This window comes from Schistocerca serialis, chromosome 4 (assembly GCF_023864345.2).
Source record: "Schistocerca serialis cubense isolate TAMUIC-IGC-003099 chromosome 4, iqSchSeri2.2, whole genome shotgun sequence".
Taxonomy (NCBI): Eukaryota; Metazoa; Arthropoda; class Insecta; order Orthoptera; family Acrididae; genus Schistocerca; species Schistocerca serialis.
The window spans coordinates 956695716-956716325 of record NC_064641.1 but is presented as its reverse complement, the minus strand read 5'-3'; positions in this window follow the sequence as shown (position 1 = coordinate 956716325).

Below are 20610 nucleotides of genomic sequence, written 5' to 3'. Positions count from 1 at the left end.
GTATTTCATACTAGAATGTCGTGTTCCCAGTTTGGCACAGCTTTGCCACAGGAGACACGAAAGCGGTCGAAGACGTCCGTCTTCTGGTCGGCTCCTGATCGTTGTCAGAAGGAGACTAGTTTTTGAATACGCAAAGACTTCTATTACTTGGAAAAGAACAACCCGGATTTCTTTACGTAATCAGTATGATTTTTAAATTACCTAAGGGACCTTTAACAATGAACAGTAAGAAAAAATGCATTTGCAAATGAAATCATTCATAAATGGGGCAGCTATGAGTTGTATAGATGACAAGGAGCGGCCTTCTGTCTACGACCAGGATGCCGCAGTATTCTCTGCTGTAGTAAAGGCTGTTTGACATTTACAAAAATAATATGGCATGGAGGATAAAAAAATATAAAGAAAAAAAACAGAATAAGAAGTCTGGTAAACACTAAAGATATTCAAACAATTCTCACTAGCAAATTAGGGCTTATTTATAAACAATACAACTTACATAATTACTTTTCTAACAGTATGGTGCGATCAGATTTCAGCCTGTCCTGTGCTGTTTCCCATGTTCGCGTTTTTTGCCGCAAATTACAGTCACTTTTCTCCTTCGTTGAAGACTATTCTTGCACTGTCCAACACCCCCGATAACAATAGCTTGCCGAGTTACAATTTCGAACATAAATTACTTGAATGTTATTAATTAATAATATTGTCTGCACGCTGGCAAGACCGCTCACTCTTTTAGCTTAAAGTCGACCTCCTTTACGCTTTCACACCACAAGCAGAAGTACATTAAAATCTGAAGATCTACAAACGTTTTCTACCGTCATCTTTTATTTAGATCGAAGCGGAACGACAGTTCAGCTTCTGTTAAAATGTTTCTTTGACTGCGCAATCGATGTATTAGCGTCCGCGCTAGATGCGCATCTTTACAGTTACGTAAATTATACAAAACAAATGTCTTTCAAAGAATACTCAAAGCTTTCGTAGTACGGAAATACCAATAATATTACAAACACTTGCAAAGTAGGTTAGAAATCAGATTAATAATGTTGCTCACGCGGCATATGTTCGCTTTATCGAGCAAAAACAAAGATATTGACTGTGGATGGTATCGTCAGAATGGAAATAATGAAGTCATTGTAAAAAAGTCATTAATTTTGGCACTTATCTTGAATGGATTCCCACGTAGATTTCGTCGAAGTTGTTATGGCTCATCTTGTTGATTCTAGGATGATTCCACTTTGTTAGAAGGTCCAGATCTGTATTTTAGCAATATTTGAAGACCTAACAAATGCGTTTTTCAGGAAATTCTTAATGATCAAACAATCCCAGATCAGAACAGTGGTACGGTAGAAATAATTTTTGACTTGGTGTTCGCGGTCCACATTTTTATTAAACTTCTTGCAAATTCGCATATACTTCTTCTTAATAGTCACATCATCAAGAAAACAGTTTTGTATCAATCTTCATATATTTAATTTCCACTTTAACCAAACACAAGACACGACTGTTCTTTTACAAAGCGAAATAACAACTTAACTTCTGCAAAGTAAAACTAAGACAGCTCTGTGCGCATTCGCGCCAAAACGGTTACACGTACGTCAAAGATTATGACAGTCTCACAGAAATGAATACGCACAAGAACCATATCACTGTAATATATCGATACATCGGAGTATCTGTACATTAATAAAACCAAATGTGAATATTGTCACAAAAATACGTCTGTTACTTCGCAGAACAGTATTACGATATTACTGGTATCGAGAACTGGGGTTGGAGTGCCGTAATGTTCACGTAAATAAAGAACCATTGCAACGTACACAAGGTGTAAAGGTTGCGCATTGACGAAGCTGCCATTTTGACTCGAGTGGTTCATGTGAAGGTGGTCATGGCAGCACGACGGGAACTAACAAACTATGAAAGCGGAATGGTAGTCGAAGCTAGACGCATGGGACGTTCCATTTCGAAAATGCTGAGAAATTTCAGTATTTCGAGATGCACAGTGTCAAGAGTGTGCCGAGAATACCACGTCTCGGGCATCACCTCTCATCGCAGACGGCGCAGTGCCCGACGGCCTTCACTTATGAGCGAGATCAGCGGCGTTTGCGTAGAGTTGTCATTGCTTACAGACGAGCAACACTGCGTGAAATAACCTCAGAAATCAATGTGGAACGTACGACGAACATATCGGTTAAGACAGTGCAACGGAATCTGGCGTTAATAGGGTATGACAACAGACGATCGATACGACTGCCTTTGCTAACAGCACAACGTCGTCGGCAGATATCTCCTTTCCTGGGCTCTTAATCATATTGGTCGGACATGACTGGAAAATCGTGGCCTGGTCAGATAAGTCCCAACTTCAGCTGGTAAGAGCTGATGGTAGGGTTTGAGTGTGGCACAGACTCACGAAGCCGTGGAGCCACGTTGTCAACAAGGCACAGCGCAAGCTGATGGTGGCTCTCTAATGGTGTGGGCTATGTTTACGTGGAATGGACTGGGTCCTATGGTCCTACTGAACTGACCATCACTGGATATTTTTTTGTTCGGCTATTTCGAGGCCATTTGCAACCATTCGCGGACTTCAATGGAACTCTTATGGATGAGGATGTCACCGTGTTGCAGTTGTTCGCGATCGGTTTGTAGAACATTCTGGGCGATTCGAGGGAACGATTTGGCCACCCAGGTCCCCCGACATGAATCCCATCGGACGTTTATTGGACATAATCGAGAGGTCAGTTCGTGCACAAATTCCTGCACCGGCGACACTTTCGCAATTATGGACAACGACAGCATTGCTCAGTATGTCTGCATGGGACTTCCAACCAGTTGTTGAAACCATGTCACGTCGAGTTGCTTCACTACACCGGGCAAGAGAGATCCGACACGACAGCAGGAGGTATTCCTCGACTTTTGTCGCCCCAGTGTATGGCGGACCAACATCTCCCACGTCTTTGTGACCTTGATCAAATTGTTATCACCACTTCACTATGGCTGGACGCGACATTGCAGTTGATCACACTGCCAGAATTTCACGGTGAATCTTTCGTAAACACTCGTCTCCAATCTTGCAAAGCCCTCGTAGCAACTGTTGTGGAGGCGAAGTAGCCAGTGTTGTCACGGTATGCCGAGTCTGTGAGCTGGTGAAACAGGTTTTGGTACAGTACTCCCTGCCACCATTACATACCTATGACTCAGGATCAGGTGACAAGATAGCAGAACGAAGGTTCTACAACACTCCAACAAATCAGTAACAAAGCCAAACACATTAGATAAAAGGTTTACTGATCTCTGTGACTTGTCGGTTATTGAAGTCTCCAACACTGCATGTAATATAATACAAAGAAAGGCCCTTAATGGCCAAGTGCGAATAATCGTCGGTAAACTTCATAGTACTTAGCAAATGCAATTTACAACAACTGTCTGCTCACTTCTAAGAGTTCACTAATCGACGATCCCTGTCTCAATCAGCCCTGGATGATGATCTGTAACCAAGCGGGCGAGAGCTGTGCTTCCGTCTCCCGAGTAGGCTTCTGTGAGTTGTCATCCGGTCATTCGTGGAGGCGAAGTCGGTATCTCGCGCAAGTGGCAAGTCACTACGGTACTGGTACCAGCTCGCATCTTTGCGCCTGTGGTGCTTTTGCTCCGCCAGTGCCTTGTTTAGACGACACAGCAGGATCCGCGTGCAATTTCGAACGTTTTGCCCAACGAGAATCGTATTGTGCCACTTACGCCAACTTTAGAGTACGTTTTCAGCTGCCAGACCATTTCACTCGCTGAGTGTTATGCGTCTGTTACGGGTACCGGCAGCGTAACGGTGTCTGTAGGAATCCCAGGACACGCACTCGCCTCTTATTGTCTGTTGTTGTTGTGGTCTTCAGTCCTGAGACTGGTTTGACGCAGCTCTCCATGCTACTCTATCCTGTGCAAGCTTCTTCATCTCCCAGTACCTACTGCAGCCTACATCCTTCTGAATCTGCTGAGTGTATTCATCTCTTGGTCTCCCTCTACGATTTTTACCCTCCACGCTGCCCTCCAATACTAAATTGGTGATCCCTTGATGCCTCAGAACATGTCCTACCGACCGATCCCTTCTTCTAGTCAAGTTGTGCCACAAGCTCCTCTTCTCCCCAATCCTATTCAGTACTTCCTCACTAGTTATGTGATCTACCCATCTAATCTTCAGCATTATTCTGTCGCACCACATTTCGAAACCTTCTATTCTCTTTTTGTCCAAACTATTTATCGTCCATGCTTCACTTCCATACATGGCTACATTCCATACAAATAATTTCAGAAACGACTTCCTGACACCTAAATCTATACTCGATGTTAACAAATTTCTCTTCTTCAGAAACGCTTTCCTTGCCATTGCCAGTCTACATTTTATATCCTCTCTACTTCGACCATCATCAATTATTTTGCTCCCCAAATAGCAAAACTCCTTTACTACTTTAAGTGTCTCATTTCCTAATCTAATTCCCTCAGCATCACCCTACTTAATTCGACTACATTTCATTATCCTCGTTTTGCTTTTGTTGATGTTCATCTTACACCCTTCTTTCAAGACACTGTCCATTCCGTTCAACTGCTCTTCCAAGTCCTTTGCTGTCTCTGACAGAATTACAATGTCATCGTCGAACCTCAAAGTTTTTATTTCTTCTCCTTGGATTTTAGTACCTATTCCGAACTTTTCCTTTGTTTCGTTTACTGGTTGCTCAGTATACAGATTGAATAGCATCGGGGAGAGGCTACAACCCTGTCTCACTTCCTATCCAACGACTACTTCTCTTTCATCCCCACCGACTCTTATAACCGCCATCTGGTTTCTGTACAGAATGTAAATAGCCTTTCGCTCCCTGTATTTTACCCCTGCCGGCTTCATAATTTGAAAGAGAGTATTTGAGTCAACATTGTCAGAAGCTTTCTCTAAGTCTACAAATGCTAGAAACGTAGGTTTGCCTTTTCTTAATCTTTCCTCTAAGATAAGTCGTAGGGTCAGTGTTGCCTCACGTGTTCCAACATTCGTGTTAGTATTTTGCAGCTGTGACTTATTAAACTGATAGTTCGGTAATTTTCACATCTGTCAACATCTTTAGGATTGGAATTATTATATTCATCTTGAAGTCCGAGAGAATTTCGGCTGTCTCATACGTATTGCTCACCAGATGGTAGAGTTTTGTCAGGACTGGCTCTTCTTGTAACGCCCCACATTTGTTGCGTAATGTGTAACTTACGTTCTGAAGTCTCTGATATCTTGTTAGACATGTCGCAGGCGTTCGATGTATAAAGATACGATAGTCAAATCCTGTTACGACAGCCGTCGTCGTATTAGACTCTCCTTATTCCACGGCAGCCCTCCGGTAGAGGAATAAAGAACCAGTGGGTGCGCCCGGCATCTGATAACGCCTACCTGAGCACCGGGACGCCATCTCGGATGGAGGGAGGCGTTCGGCTCGTGCTGACGTTTGATTTGTGACCCGCAGGTACCTGGGCGCCCGGCCGCCCCAAAACACACACCCCCACCCCTTACCACCCCACAGTGGGAGCCACACGCCCCGTGGGGGCCCGGCCCTACCTGCCGCTCCGCTATTGGAACTACATTATTCATGGGCTAAAATATTTTGTTGCTCCCCGCAGCTTCAGGGCGGTATATTTTTATGAGCACAGCGGTTTCTTTGTCGCCGCGTCGTGTTTGCTTGTTAAAACGTCTACCGCGATTGTGGAAAAGGGCCTTCTCACGTTCCCTTCTGACACACCCGTGCCCGTCCCCTCTTTCCCCACAACTCACATTTTACACCCGCCAACTTTCCGTTGCACCGCCAACCCCCGACGCAGTGCCGGCGCGTCGAGAGCGCGGACACGGATGGATACCATTTCCTGGGAGAATCGCCAGCGCGGAAAGGAGCCGAAATGAGTCCCGTCAATACAATGAATAGCAATGCGGCTTCCGGCAGATCGGCTCCGTGTGGAACAAATTACGGCAGCGATCGCGCACCGCCGGGCGCGGTTATTTGAAAAGCAGAGGCGGTAACGAGTATCGAGCGGCTCTTCCGGATCCTGTTTGTGCGCTGGAGCCTCCGCCGACAGGGACTGTCGGACGCCGTCCGTTGTATTTGCTAGAACTTCCACTTTATCGTGAGCGCAGAAAGGTAGCTAACTTGCGATCCAGAGAACGTTTTCTCGATTCCCCCAAAGTTCAATCAACTGTTCGTGACTACTGTACTACTTTAGCGTCCTGAACATTGCGGCCCTCTATCAGCACCCCCTGAAGAAAGAAAGCCTGTGCGCCCATCTGTGACGTCACGCACGTAGTCCCGTGTCCGAGCACGGCTAGCGATGTGACGTATTGCTCAGTACGTCTGCATGGTTTCGAAACTGAGTAGTACGTTTATTTGTGTGGGAATCTTCCGCAGCAGATATTATGTACAAATTATTGTTTTTTCTCGTCTTAACCTTATTGCAATTTAAGAGAAGGTTTTCATCACAACCATTTTGTTTTTATTTGCAGACCTTCCCGTCTTAAGTTTAATGCAGTTTAAAAGAAGTTTCGCCAGGAGACTTTAGCATAAAGCACCTTCTTGTGGTCATTGGTACCTCTTCCTCTGGTCTACATGTTTCAAAATGCACTGTTTTTTCTTTCGTTCATAGCGGAGATTAGAAGCTGAAAAAAATGTATTTCCACAAGCGCTAAGTGTGGAACAAGTGAAACTACAGTTCCATTTCTTTTGCGGAATTTAAGAAAGTTAAGTACAAAAATTCACCACAAAAGAAAACGCGAGTTTTTGAAAGAGAAATCGCTCAAGATAAAAGTGCAGCCACGGTTTTTTTCCGAGTCTATCTTCCGCTTACAACGTAGGAAAAAGCAGTGAACTTCAAAACATGTAAACAAGAGGAAATGGCAGTGAACGCAGACGATGATTTTTAAATCCAAGCTAAACACGTCTGCTGAGAAATTTCTTTTAAATTGCAATAATCTTAAGGCAGCAAAGAGAAGAAGAAGAACAGATGTTGAAGTTATTGTTCTTCACAGTTTGTGTTAGCTTCCACTACAAAAACACGTCTCCATTCAAATGTCCCACTTGTTCAAGATGAGTATGTTTATTGTTGCCAGAAAGTCACGAAAGGCCTACTTTGTAAATTTCGCCGAATTCGCTTTTTTCAGTCGGCTGACTGTATTTCAGTAAATATTTTAAAATTATGTTATAGACAGCATCAAATCAACGATTACCAATAAAAGTTTCACTTTCTTAGCCTTAAAATTTATGAAGAGAGAATGGTTTCATTCTCTTTGATGCTCACATTGACAAAAGACAAACAATGAATAAACTTATATTGTCCTAATTGTAGTTGTATAGTTAGCTTACATGTAACATGAAGCGAAAACAATTTTCATTAACTTTCTTCCCCATTATTGAAACTCCTTTACAACTAGAGCTGGGCAAGAAATCAAGTATATTGTAGAAATATTAATGTGCATGTCATCAATGTTTTCACAATCACAACTTTAAAGCATATCGCTGTGATTTCAGTCAAGCTGGATCACAAGTAACAACTAGACGTTGCATTTAAACATTATAATGTTCATTCCCACGTATCACCTGACGTTCATACCTTGTCCTAAGAACTTAGTTTCGTGTTATGAATGCATAACCTTCCTATGGTTGAAGAAATGACAGCAGAAGTTAATTTTCTGTGACAAAAATTTTACAGTTGATGTTTTACCTGGCTGCAGCACTGATATGTTTGGGTAGTGAATGATGCACGATATTTAACACCCCTCACCCCTTTCCCAAATCTGTGTAGTGTGGCCCAAGGTTTAGGTTACGCAGAGAGAGAATTCAACAGAGACCTGGTGAAGTCAACAAATATGAAAGCCAAATAAAGGCAACAGATTTGTTGTGGTAACAGATTGAGTTATGGCATAACCTAATATTTACATTGACACCATAGTTGAACACAGTTTACACTCGTTAAAAACAAAAAAAAAAAAAAAAATACCGCAACGTTATTTCGGAAAAGATTTATCAGATAATGGACAAACAAAAAACACCTATAACTCAAATTTACTATACAGGGTGAGTCACGTAACGTTACCGCTGGATATATTTCGTAAACCACATCAAATACTGACGAACCGATTCCACAGACCGCACGTGAGGAGAGGGGCTAGTGTAATTGTTTAATACAAACCATACAAAAATGCACGGAAGTATGTTTTTTAACACAAACCTACGTTTTTTTAAATGGAACCACGTTAGTTTTGTTAGCACATCTGAACATATAAACAAATACGTAATCAGTACCGTTTGTTGCATTGTAAAATGTTAATTACATCCGGAGATATTGTAGCCTAAAGTTGATGCTTGAGTACCACTTCTCCGCTGTTCGATCGTGTGTATCGGAGAGCACTGCGACATACATCGCGTTTCTACAGAATGATCTGCCAACGTTGCTCGCAAATGTCCCACTGGAAACGCGTCGACGTATGTGGTATCAGCATGATGGTGCACCTTGCACATTCCGCAATTAACACTATGCTGACCCTTGACAGGATGTTCGACAGGCGTTTCATAGGACGTGGAGGACAGATAAATTGGCCAGCCCGTTCTCCTGATCTTACACCTTTGGAATTCTTTCTGTGGGGTACGTTAAAGGAGAATGTGTACCGTGATGTGCCTACATCCCCAGAGGATATGAAATAACGTATTGTGGCAGCCTGCGGCGACATTACACCAGATGTACTGCGGCGTGTACGACATTCATTACGCCAGAGATTGCAGTTGTGTGCAGCAAATAATGGCCACCACATTGAACATCTATTGGCCTGACATGTCGGGACACACTCTATTCCACTCCGTAATTGAAAACGGAAACCACGTGTGTACGTGTACCTCACCCCTCATGGTAATGTACATGTGCGTCAGTGAGAAAGACCAATAAAAAGGTGTTAGCATGTGGACGTAATGTGCTGTTCCAGTCTCGTCTGTACCTAAGGTCCATCACTGTTACCTTTGGATCCCTACGTAATTCGGTGCTCTCCGATACACACGATCGAACAGCGGATGAGTGGTACTCAAGCGTCAACTTTAGCTTACAATATCTCCGGATGTAATTAACATTTTACAATGCAACAAACGGCACTGATTACGTATTTGTTTATATGTTCAGATGTGCTAACAAAACTAACGTGGTTCCATTTAAAAAAACGTAGGTTTGTGTTAAAAAACATATTTCGGTGCATTTTTGTATGGTTTGTATTAAACAATTACACTAGCCCCTCTCCTCACGTTCGGTCTGTGGAATCGGTTCGTCAGTATTTGATGTGGTTTACGAAATATATCCAGCGGTAACGTTAGGTGACTCACCCTGTATAATACCATCAATAGTTTATAAAAGTAAGCTACTTAAATGTTCAAGAACAACTTATGTGCCATCTTATGGCAATTCTGCGAAATACGTAAACTAGGGTGTGTGCTATCCCAGCACAGCAGCAAAGGGTTAATGAAATGACGATGGAAGAAAAGAATACTTACCTACATTCAGCACCTAATTTCAACTGCATTGACCAAAAATTCAACATGTGCAACACCTGAAGAGAAGCTTACAAGCCTTTAAATGCAATCTATTTTAAAAATCAAAAGCAAATTGTGATTGCTGCCAGTGTTAACACCTGAAAGAGTACACTCTGCTGAAATACACTACTGGGCATTAAAATTGCTACACCGCGAAGATGACGTGCTACAGACGCGAAATTTAACCGACAGGAAGAAGATGCTGCGATACGCAAATGATTAGCTTTTCAGAGCATTCACACAAGGTTGGCGCCGGTGGCGACGCCTACAACGTGCTGACGCGAGGAAAGTTTCCAAACGATTTCTCATACACAAGCAGCAGTTGACCGGCGTTGCCAGGTGAAACGTTGTTGTGATGCCTCGTGTAAGGAGGAGAAATGCGTACCATCACGTTTCCGACTTTGATAAAGGTCGGATTGTAGCCTATCGCAATTGCGGTTTATCGTATCGTGACATTGCTGCTCGCATTGCTCGAGATCCAATGAATTAGCAGAATATGGCATCGGTGGGTTCAGGGGGGTAACACGGAACGCCGTGCTGGATCCTAACGGCCTCGTATCACTAGCAGTCGAGATGACAGGCATCTTATCCGCATGGCTGCAACGGGATCGTGCAGCCACGTTTCGATCCCTGAGTCAACAGATGGGGACGTTTGCAAGACAACAACCATCTGCAGGAACAGTTCGACGACGTTTGCAGCAGCATGGACTATCAGCTCGGAGACCATGGCTGCGGTTACCCTTGACGCTACATCACAGACAGGTGCGCCTCCGATGGTGTACTCAACGACTAACCTGGCTGTACGAATGGCAAAACGTCATTTTTTCGGATGAATCCAGGTTCTGTTTACAGCATCATGATGGTCGCATCCGTGTTTGGCGACATCGCGGTAAACGCACATTGGAAGCGTGTATTCGCCATCGCCATTCTGGCGTATCACCCGGCGTGATGGTATGGGGTCCCACTGGTTACACGTCTCGGTCACCTCTTGTTCGCAATGACGACACTTTGAACAGTGGACGTTACATTTCAGATGTGTTACGACCCGTGGCTCTACCCTTCATTCGATCCCTGCGAAACCCTACATTTCAGCAGGATAATGCACGACCGCATATTGCAGGTCCTGTATTGAGCCTTTCTGGATACAGAAAATGTACCTGTACACGCCATCCAAGCTCTGTTTGACTCAATGCCCAGGAGTATCAAGGCCGTTATTACGGCCAGAGGTGGTTGTTGTGGGTACTGATTTCCCAGGATCTATGCACCCAAATTGCGTGAAAATGTAATCACATGTCAGTTCTAGCATAATATATCCGTCCAATGAATACCTGATTGTCATCTGCATTTCTTCTTGGTGTAGCAACTTTAATGGCCAGTAGTGTATATGATAATGGATAAGCTAAAGAGGTTTGTCTCGGAAACGACTAGGCATACAGGCATGGAATTTTTCCTGCAGATTTGTTGAGACAAATCTACCACCAAAATAACAGCGCAGCCTGTGCAAAAATTGTATGGATTTCAAAGCAGTTCATAAATAGCACTATTGGTTCTAAGCTGATATGGACAATATAAAGCCAGTTTTCAGAGACCTATCTGACAGAACGTTTACAGAGGTACCTCTGCTGTTCAGCACAGAATCAAATATGTAATATTCCAGTAAAATAAAACTAAAAAAGTGTAAATATGTTAGGTAAGAATCTTATTTTCTTCTCATCATCTTGTACTGTATAAACCAATGTAAAGTGAAAGACAAGAAAATTAAGTTGGAAATTGCTCTTTTATCAGTCTGCACCAATGATATAACAATACACGTCTGAAATAGTGTGTTTCATTGCTGCATGTATGTCACTAAAGCAAAAACAAAAGAACAGTTTCACACATTAAATTCTATTTATGTTAAGTGGAAAAATTAATTAGAAATAGTTTGCAGTTTTCACTGGGTATTCTTTGAAATTCTGTTTCCATTAATTTTTTTTTTTACAATAGTTATTCAGAACTATGTTAACACCAGGCCAAACAACATTTTTCATTATTATGTGAGATGAATGTCCACTGGGGCAAAATCCATGAAATAATACAATGTCAGTTTCTCTGATTGCAGCAAGTGATATTGCACGCAGTAGAATGTTGATTCCTGCAGGAAAGAAAATATCGTTCATGATCTTTAAGTAATTTTCATATGTCAAAATAAGTACAAACAACAACATTCAAAACAGTGTCTGATGGATATTTTAATACTCCATTGTCAAATTGCTGTATTAAACTAAGATGTTCATTTATAGGCAACTCTTTATCAATAGCAATTTCACTAAGGCAAATCTCACGTCTCAACATTTTTGTTACTGTGTGAGCCAAATAGCCTGGAATGTAAGTTAAAGCCGGCCAGTGTGGCCGAACGGTTCTATGCGCTGGAACCTCGCGACCGCTACTGTCGCAGGTTCGAATCCTGCCTCGGGCATGGACGTATGTGATGTCCTTAGGTTAGTTAGGTTTAAGTAGTTCTAAGTTCTAGGGGACTGATGACCTCAGATGTTAAGTCCCATAGTGCTCAGAGCCATTTGAACCATTTTGTAAGTTAAAGAAGATGTCACGTCTGTCAGTAACAAAATGTCTTCCTCATTTACACTGACTTCTATGACTACAGAATCTGTTCCCTCAACTTCTGAAAACATAAGATTTTTAATGGAGGCACGTGAATAGCACTTTGAATGTGAAGCTTCTTTTCTGCTTCATAATCCCGTGTCACTGGACCTGCTAGCTGGCTGTATTTCCAAAAACGCCACTCGAGCACATCTGTTTAAAGCTTGGATGTTAATAAATACTACATACCTAGCCCTCCAGTGCAATAATAATGAATTTCTATAATGGCATAATTGTATTTCTTGTGAGAAATTCACTTGACAGACCTTTAGCTTTCCACACATCTAGCCAGGCTATAAAATCTTGCAAAAATTTCATAGTGACACTATCAGCTGTCAAAGGATTCACATATGGATTCTGCTTGTGTTTCCCTTTAAACACTGACTTGACATTCATTGCCTAAAACCATCGTATTAGTATTTAATGTACTCTGCTGTTGATGACCCATGTTTCAAATTGAATTTACTGCTACCTACTTCAAGGCTCTCTGAAATATGTTGATTAAATATTTACAACACCAGCTTCATGCTCTGTTTCTGTAATGATGCACGGCAAAGTAATTTCGGATTAAGTGTATGACTAACAGTGGAGCTGGAATCTATGTCGTGTAATGTGGAGCTCCATGTTCAACAATGGCCCTTGAACGGTGTGTCTACATCTACATCTACATCCATACTCCGCAAGCCACCTGACGGTGTGTGGTGGACGGTACCTTGAGTACCTCTATCGGTTCTCCCTTCTATTCCAGTCTCATATTGTTCGTGGAAAGAAGGATTGTCGGTATGCCTCTGTGTGGGCTCTAATCTCTCTGATTTTATCCTCATGGTGTCTTCGCGAGATATACATAGGAGGGAGCAATAAACTGCTTGACTCTTCGGTGAAGGTATGTTCTCGAAACTTTAACAAAAGCCCGTACCGAGCTATTGAACGTCTCTCCTGCAGAGTCTTCCACTGGAGTTTATCTATCATCTCCGTAACGCTTTCGCGATTACTAAAGGATCCTGTAACGAAGCGCGCTGCTCTCCGTTGGATCTTCTCTATCTCTTCTATCAACCGTATCTGGTACGGATCCGACACTGCCGAGCAGTATTCAAGCAGTGGACGAACAAGCGTACTGTAACCTACTTCCTTTGTTTTCGGATTGCATTTCCTTAGGACTCTTCCAATGAATCTCAGTCTGGCATCTGCTTTACCGACGATCAACTTTATATGATCATTCCATTTTAAATCACTCCTAATGCGTACTCCCAGATAATTTATGGAATTGACTGCTTCCAGTTGATGACCTGCTATATCGCAGCTAAATGCTAAGGGATCTTTCTGTCTATGTATTCGCAGCACATTACACTTGTCTACATTGAAATTCAATTGCCATTCCCTGCACCATGCGTCAATTCGCTGCAGATCCTCCTGCATTTCAGTACAATTTTCCATTGTCACAATCTCTCGATATACCACAGCATCATCCGCAAAAAGCCTCAGTGAACTTCCGGTGTCATCCACAAGGTCATTTATGTATATTGTGAATAGCAACGGTCCTACGACACTCCCCTGCGGCACACCCGAAATCACTCTTACTTCGGAAGACTTCTCTCCATTGAGAATGACATGCTGCGTCCTGTTATCTAGGAACTCTTCAATGTGTCGAGACACATGTGCCTGGACCAGCATCCTATGTTGTCGTCAGATCTGCCACAGATTGCTGCGTATCCTGGATTACACAGTCCACGATTCTGCCACGGAGTGGTCGTCCAATATTATACGGCTTACCTGTTATTTCTACATCCTTCTACCACTTTCCATAGCTGTTCACGACAGTAGTACGCCTACAGGCGACCAGCTTCGACGTTCCAGAGATTCCCGTCTCCAGACGCACCGCCACAATATCTTGCGCTTTCTCAAAACCGCTTATATCAGTGTATTTCCGCATTCGCGGCCCGTATCTTCGCTGCAGTGACTGCCTGTGCCGCTTACATTCTTTCCTTAGTGCGTGACGCGCCCGCAGCTCCTCGCGCTGGCCAGTGGTCACGGTATTGCGGCCAGTCGGCTTACACCTCGGCCCCTCGCCGGGCAGAGAGCGCAGGCTGGAGCGCCGGTGGGACGCTGTGGGCTCTCGTGGGCAAGAAACGCCGGCCGCGACTGGAGCACGTGCAATCGATTTACGGATCGTGACGCGGCCAGCTGCGGGCGGCAGCATCGGCACTGCACGACCGCGCAGTCACGACCCTCGCTGCCCGACATTCTCCATCTCGCAGGCCCGACTCGTTTTGCTCTGTTCTTTCTCCCTACGGGAAAGAAATGGACTTCGGCAGAATAATGTTTAACTTATCCGTAGAATTACAGCCACGTTACGGTCTATCTCTTAGAGATTATCGAACGTATGGACTCATTCCATCGATGTACAGTATAGTGGAAGAAAATCGAGGATCGCCACATTAGAAACACGACGCAATGTTGCTGCAAAGCGTGACTCACTTGTAAAAAGTAAAGCCGTGTAGCATGTTTGGCTGGGAGACCTCAGGGGCATCCTTCGTGCACACTGGCACCTTACCTTTACCAAGTGTGAGACTCGTGTGGTAAGTGTATCTGAGATCTGTAGCGGGTGTGTGAGTGTGAAGCCCTGTGTGGTGTGGTTTTCGTGATGTGTGATGATGTGAGGAAGGGGAGGCTGAAACCCACGGCCGGCACGCAGGCTGCCTCTTTCGGATGGCACCCAGGTGGCCGCCGAGCTTGACGTCTTCATCCGTCACTGCAGGAAGGAACGGCTTGGCATTAGACCCAGGACATTCGCTGCAAGTCTAATGATCAGGAACTTTGCCCCTTCCTCCGACTTGCTGCTAAGGCGAAGGGACAAGAGCTCGTGGCGTACCCGGGCGGTTAGCCATCCAAGTACCAGTTGCGTCAGAAGTGGGGTGTCGGCCGTTATCGGGCCGGCCCCACATATTTAAACACGAGCGCAGCCAGCTAATCCGCCATGTTTCCTGCAGCCACCCCCGTGGCACGAAGGGGGTGCCAATGAGATGGAAGCACCCCCTCTCCAGAGCCGCAGCACGGGTGAACATTCGTGCACAGAGCTCCTTTTTGTCTGTTTGCCAGTTGAATAACTTTTATCGGCTTTCATAGTGGTCAGAGCGCAATAGAATTGTGTTGAATATCTGTGTATATCTCTACATTGAAATTTGACCATATCTATCGATACATCTTCTCGGTAATGTGAGGTTCAGATGATATGTCACCTGAAGACTAGAATGGGCTAGGGTTCCGTCATCCTGGAAGTACATATCCATCCTTGCAACGAAAGGAACCTCTTCCAATAACAGTGGAAGCCAGTTTTCAAGGATTTAGACAAAGGAAGCAGGTAAGATAGTGCGTTAAAGCAACGGGTCCAGTCACCTGAATGTCAATTATACCACAATACACTTTGAGAGAGACGTGTTCTTCGAAAACTCTCCCCGCAAAGGGATGTGGATTTCCAACGGACTGCCGATGTGAGTCACGAGTGTTAGTGGTGCCGCAGCGTATGACAGCGGCTTCCTCAGTAAACGGTACGTACGGGATTACTGGGCAATTTATAATTAGCCGACCACAAATATCTAATCGTCTACCTTCAGCTACATCTCTAAGGTGTTGAGTACAGTGTAAGAGATAACAACAGAGAACCTGCATACGTAATGTCCGCCATATTCTTCCCTGTGTAACTTCCGCAAGTTCAGACTGAAGTGCCTAGAACCGCTCGGCCACACCGGCCGGCCAAAATGGACAATCTAGAATGCTGCAAAGCAATAACGTGAGGAGAAGGAAGGAACCATACGCAGCTATGGCATGGAAGGAAGTGTGAGGTTACTTTTCGTCGTGTGTGAGTGTGAGGGGGTAGGGGGAGGGGGTGTACGCTCTTACTTCTCATTACTACTTCCTGTTTGGCTGACCATCTTCATTTGCCACACATGCTGCCCCGCTGCTTGCCGGACAGCGATTTAAATAAGGTCTCCAATAAACCAGTAAACAGTTCTGAAATACAGGGTTATTCTAAATGATGGACGCATTTTCAAAACTTCGTATTTATTCAAGCACAAATCCAAAATGAACAAGCTTTACACAAATGAAAAGAAGAAGTTCCAAACAATTTTTTTCATGATGTTTGAGATCAATTTAATAAATGTAATAACGTGTAACAATTTGTAATTAATTAGTTTTTAATAATTATGTGATAAATGTTATAAATGTTCAATGTGGCCACCGTTGGCGGCACGGCAAACATTGACTTGATAGCCAAACTCGTCCCACGCACACGAAAGCGTATCTGCTGTTACTGAGTGCACGGCGGCGGCGATCCGGTTCCGCAGATCGCTCAGTGTGCTTGGTAGAGGCGGGACATGAAGAGCTTCCTTCACATAACCTCATGAGAAATAGACGCAGGGTGTGAGATCAGGAGATCTCGGTGGCCAGAAGTGTAGAGCCAGGTCCTCTGCGACCGTTCCAGCACTGAGGCCATTTGGGCTAAGCTGCAGGCTGATGGAAAATGAAGACCTGGGAATCTTCCATAACTTGGGGGAACAGCCTTTGTTACAACATCTCCATGTTTGTGATTCCCATTACAGTTCTTTTCACAAAGACAAATGGTCCACAAACCTTTGTACGCGATGCGGCACAGAACACGTTGATCTTTGGTGAATCTCTTTCAAGTTGCAATGGCGAATGTGGTTGTTCCAAATCCAATATCTGAACATTGTGTCTGTTCACTTTTCGACCAAGGTGGAACCTCCCTTCATTGCTAAAAATAACACGCTGTACAAATGCATCATCCTCCATCTTTGCTAGGACATAGCCACAAAATGTGAGACTCTTCTCTTTGTAATTGGGGTTGAGAGCCTGCACAAATTGTAATAGGTAGGGCTTGTACAGCAAACGCCGTCTCAGAACTTTCTATACAGTTGGTTCTGATATTCCAAGTTCTCGACTGGCTGCATTGGTAGACTTACTGCAACTACGCACAAACTTTTTGAAACCGTCCGACATCATCCTCTGACACATGCAATCGGCCTGCCTTTTTTTTTTCCTTTGCACACACGCCCAGTCTGTTTAAACTGCTTAAACCAACGGCTCGTGCTTTTGCGAGTTGGTGGTTGAATAGCGAATTTGGTACGAAACGCCCGCTGCACTCACTATTCGCGAACTCTAGAACGCAGGAAACACAGTCGCCATCTCACTCACAACTGAGAGTGAAACGGAAGGACGGCCCTATTGCCGCGCGAACTCTACCGGCCGCTTGTGAAACCATCACCGCCCGCCCGCCGCCGCCCACCAAAACTTTGAAACTTCCTCTTATCATTAGTATAAAGCTTGTTCATTTTGGAGTTGTCCTTGAATGCATACGAATTTTTGAAGATGGGTCCATCATTTAGATTTACCCTCTAAATATAAACGAACAAACTACTGAATAACAGGGATACCACTTTATTACCTGGAGAAGAAAGAAAATGAAACGTCCCCTTTGAAAATTAAGAATGATTGTGCTGGTAAACTTCTACGTTATTTGATACAGAAACAGCTGAGTAAAACTGAACGTACTCAGATATTTCTCTCTTTACTTATTCTGATCACCACTAAACTGACACACAATATACTAAGCGGAACAAAATCTGACTTTCAAAAATCCCTACAAAAGAATGGCCCTGACCAGCGATAACCTATACCTTTCATAGATCACTTACCTCACAAAAAACTTCGTTACTCGAACAACTGCAGTACAGAGAGCGCCAGTACTGCCAGCTAAATAAAAGATTCTAACTACTGAAGGCACTAACTACTGATAGACATAGTTAGCAAATGAAAGACTTTGATAGAGAGCCGTGCGGGATTAGCCGAACAGTCTCAGGCGCTGCAGTCATGGACTATGCGGCTGGTCCCGGCGGAGGTTCGAGTCCTCTCTCGGGGATGGGTGTGTGTGTTCGTCCTTAGGATAATTTAGGTTAAGTAGTGTGTAAGCTTAGGGACTGATGACCTCAGCAGTTAAGTCCCATAAGATTTCACACACATTTGAACTTTTTTTTTAATAGAGAACAAACAATGTATTTACCTTAATTGCCTTCAAAAGTCATAATGTATATATAATTTTGTGACATCCTATCAAACAAATTACCTATGTCTGACGAACACACGTCCAGATCGTCCGCGCAAAACTCCGGCATCTCTCTCCCCACATCCACCACTGCTGGCGGCTCACCTCCAACTGCGCAACGCTACGCGCTGTTCACATCCAATTGCCCAACACTACACAAGCGAATATTCCAATAATGAGTCCAACCAGCCAGAGACTGTACACAGCGCAGTCAGCGATTTTCATACAGAGCACTACGTGGCGTTACCAACATAAAAACCTAAACAGCCTACTAACAAAACAACATAAGTTTGGCTGATCTTCATGTAAATGTCTAAACAAGGCTGCATATCTGCCAACACGTTCTGATAATGGCTGGAAAGTGAAACGCAGTTAAAGATTGTGACCTGGGAGAAACAGAGAACAGGACATCAATCACCCTGATACATTCACACTTACTCGCTTGCTACGAAATGTATCTTTCTAACTAAATGTATCTAGTAGGAAAAACGTTCAGCATATAACTGCCTTTCTAACGAACATTAATAGGTTATATAGAGATAAGCATAGTTTTCCATGCAAGCGTTCTGCCTCGCTTCCGTGGAACATAGAACATCGGCCAGTATTGTCTATTGTCTGGACGCTTCCGCCGTCTACTAAGTTGCAGCCAAGAGCGGACTCCTGTAACATAGTTTCTTAGAGATGTGGCATCCGTTTTGCACTCAACTGTTGGATTTCTAACTGAGCGAGCAGACGATATCCAATTTCACAGTCTACCCTTTTATTAATTTTAACTCGAGACTTCTTTAATAGGAGTCCTTACACATCCTTCTTTCCTACACTTTCTTATTAAACCAGAAAGCTCACTGTGCTATTTTTTGTAGCATTAGGATTCGTGATTTTGCTCCAAGTCTGGTTCCACTATTACGGCCCCTAAAAGGGCTGCCCTGGGATCGGCTGCAAACTGTTCTCGCCACACTGGAGTCACGTGCGACACAAGCAGACCCCGCAATCTTGTCATCTCACAAGGTGAATGAATCCTAGTGAAAAATATATGGCTAAAAACCGGGGAGGGGGGGGGGGGCGAGGGATTTGCTCTTAAAGGCGCCAGGTAACAGCTGTGGAACCAAAATTATTTTATGCTGGAAGATAGTTACATAAGTAGACACTACAGAAATACATATTACCAGTTGCAGATATTAATAGCGACTGTTTGTTATTTATAACAGAAATAGAAATAAGTACGAAAAAGCTGATAGTGCTAATCTGGCGAAGATGGTGGACGCAGATAAGGTAAGATTATGGGAAGAAAACACATTCTAAATGCTGTCACTTGAGTTTCTTAACATGCTGCGAACAAGGGACCACAAGATAATGTCGAGTATTACAATATACTGAAATAAGGAATCATTAAAAAAGAGCAGAAAAGTGTAGGATTTGTAAAGGCAAAACGACAAATGAGACATGGGTGAGAATGGAAATGATTTCAAAACTAGAGGAGAGAATAAAATTAAAAAATAGAAACAATCAGGTTTCAACTAACATGTGCAGGAGGTTGAATGGCAAATTATGTAGAGAAAGAGTGGCAGCTAGGGAGAAATGGGTACACGAGGTCTGCGAAACAATGAAAGATATGTGTGAGTCACTATACAACAGACTAATCACTACAGACAAAGAATTTTGCTAAGAATTCTTGTGGAAATACCGTGACGAAGTCCTCCAGAAATTGAAGGATTATTTAAAACAGCTATGTGACACAATCACAAAACAATTCCGAAACTTGAATGATGGACGAAGATGAGACAGGGCCACCAATCAAAATGAAAGGGGTAAGGTGTGCAATACATACAATGAAAAACGGAAAGCAGTAGGTAGTGATCTAGTGCATTGAAAAATTCTACAACGTTTGGTGAAAAAGAAAGAACTGACCAGCTTGGCGACAAATGACGGCGCTGACTCGCGCGCTGAAGTAGGTGTGATGCAGCGAACGGTATGGGCCGACGCGACGAACAACATGCGGAGTCCCACTGTGCACCGCGGCCTTGATGTGTGCGTGCACAGCTGGTGACAGGCCGGGTGTAGAGCCGCAACCTCGGCAGCTGGCTGTCCCACGTGGCCAGCAGCGGGTGGAGGCTGGGCCACTGGCTGGAAGGCACCGAGCCAGGCGCGTTCGGACTGAGTATGGACAGCAGACACGCATCTAGTGTGGACAGCATCTGTCGGCGGCAGCCTGCTGACTCATTTCTAATCGTGGAGTGATGTAGACCTCCCTCCGTAGCTGGCTGCTGATGAAACCTGACG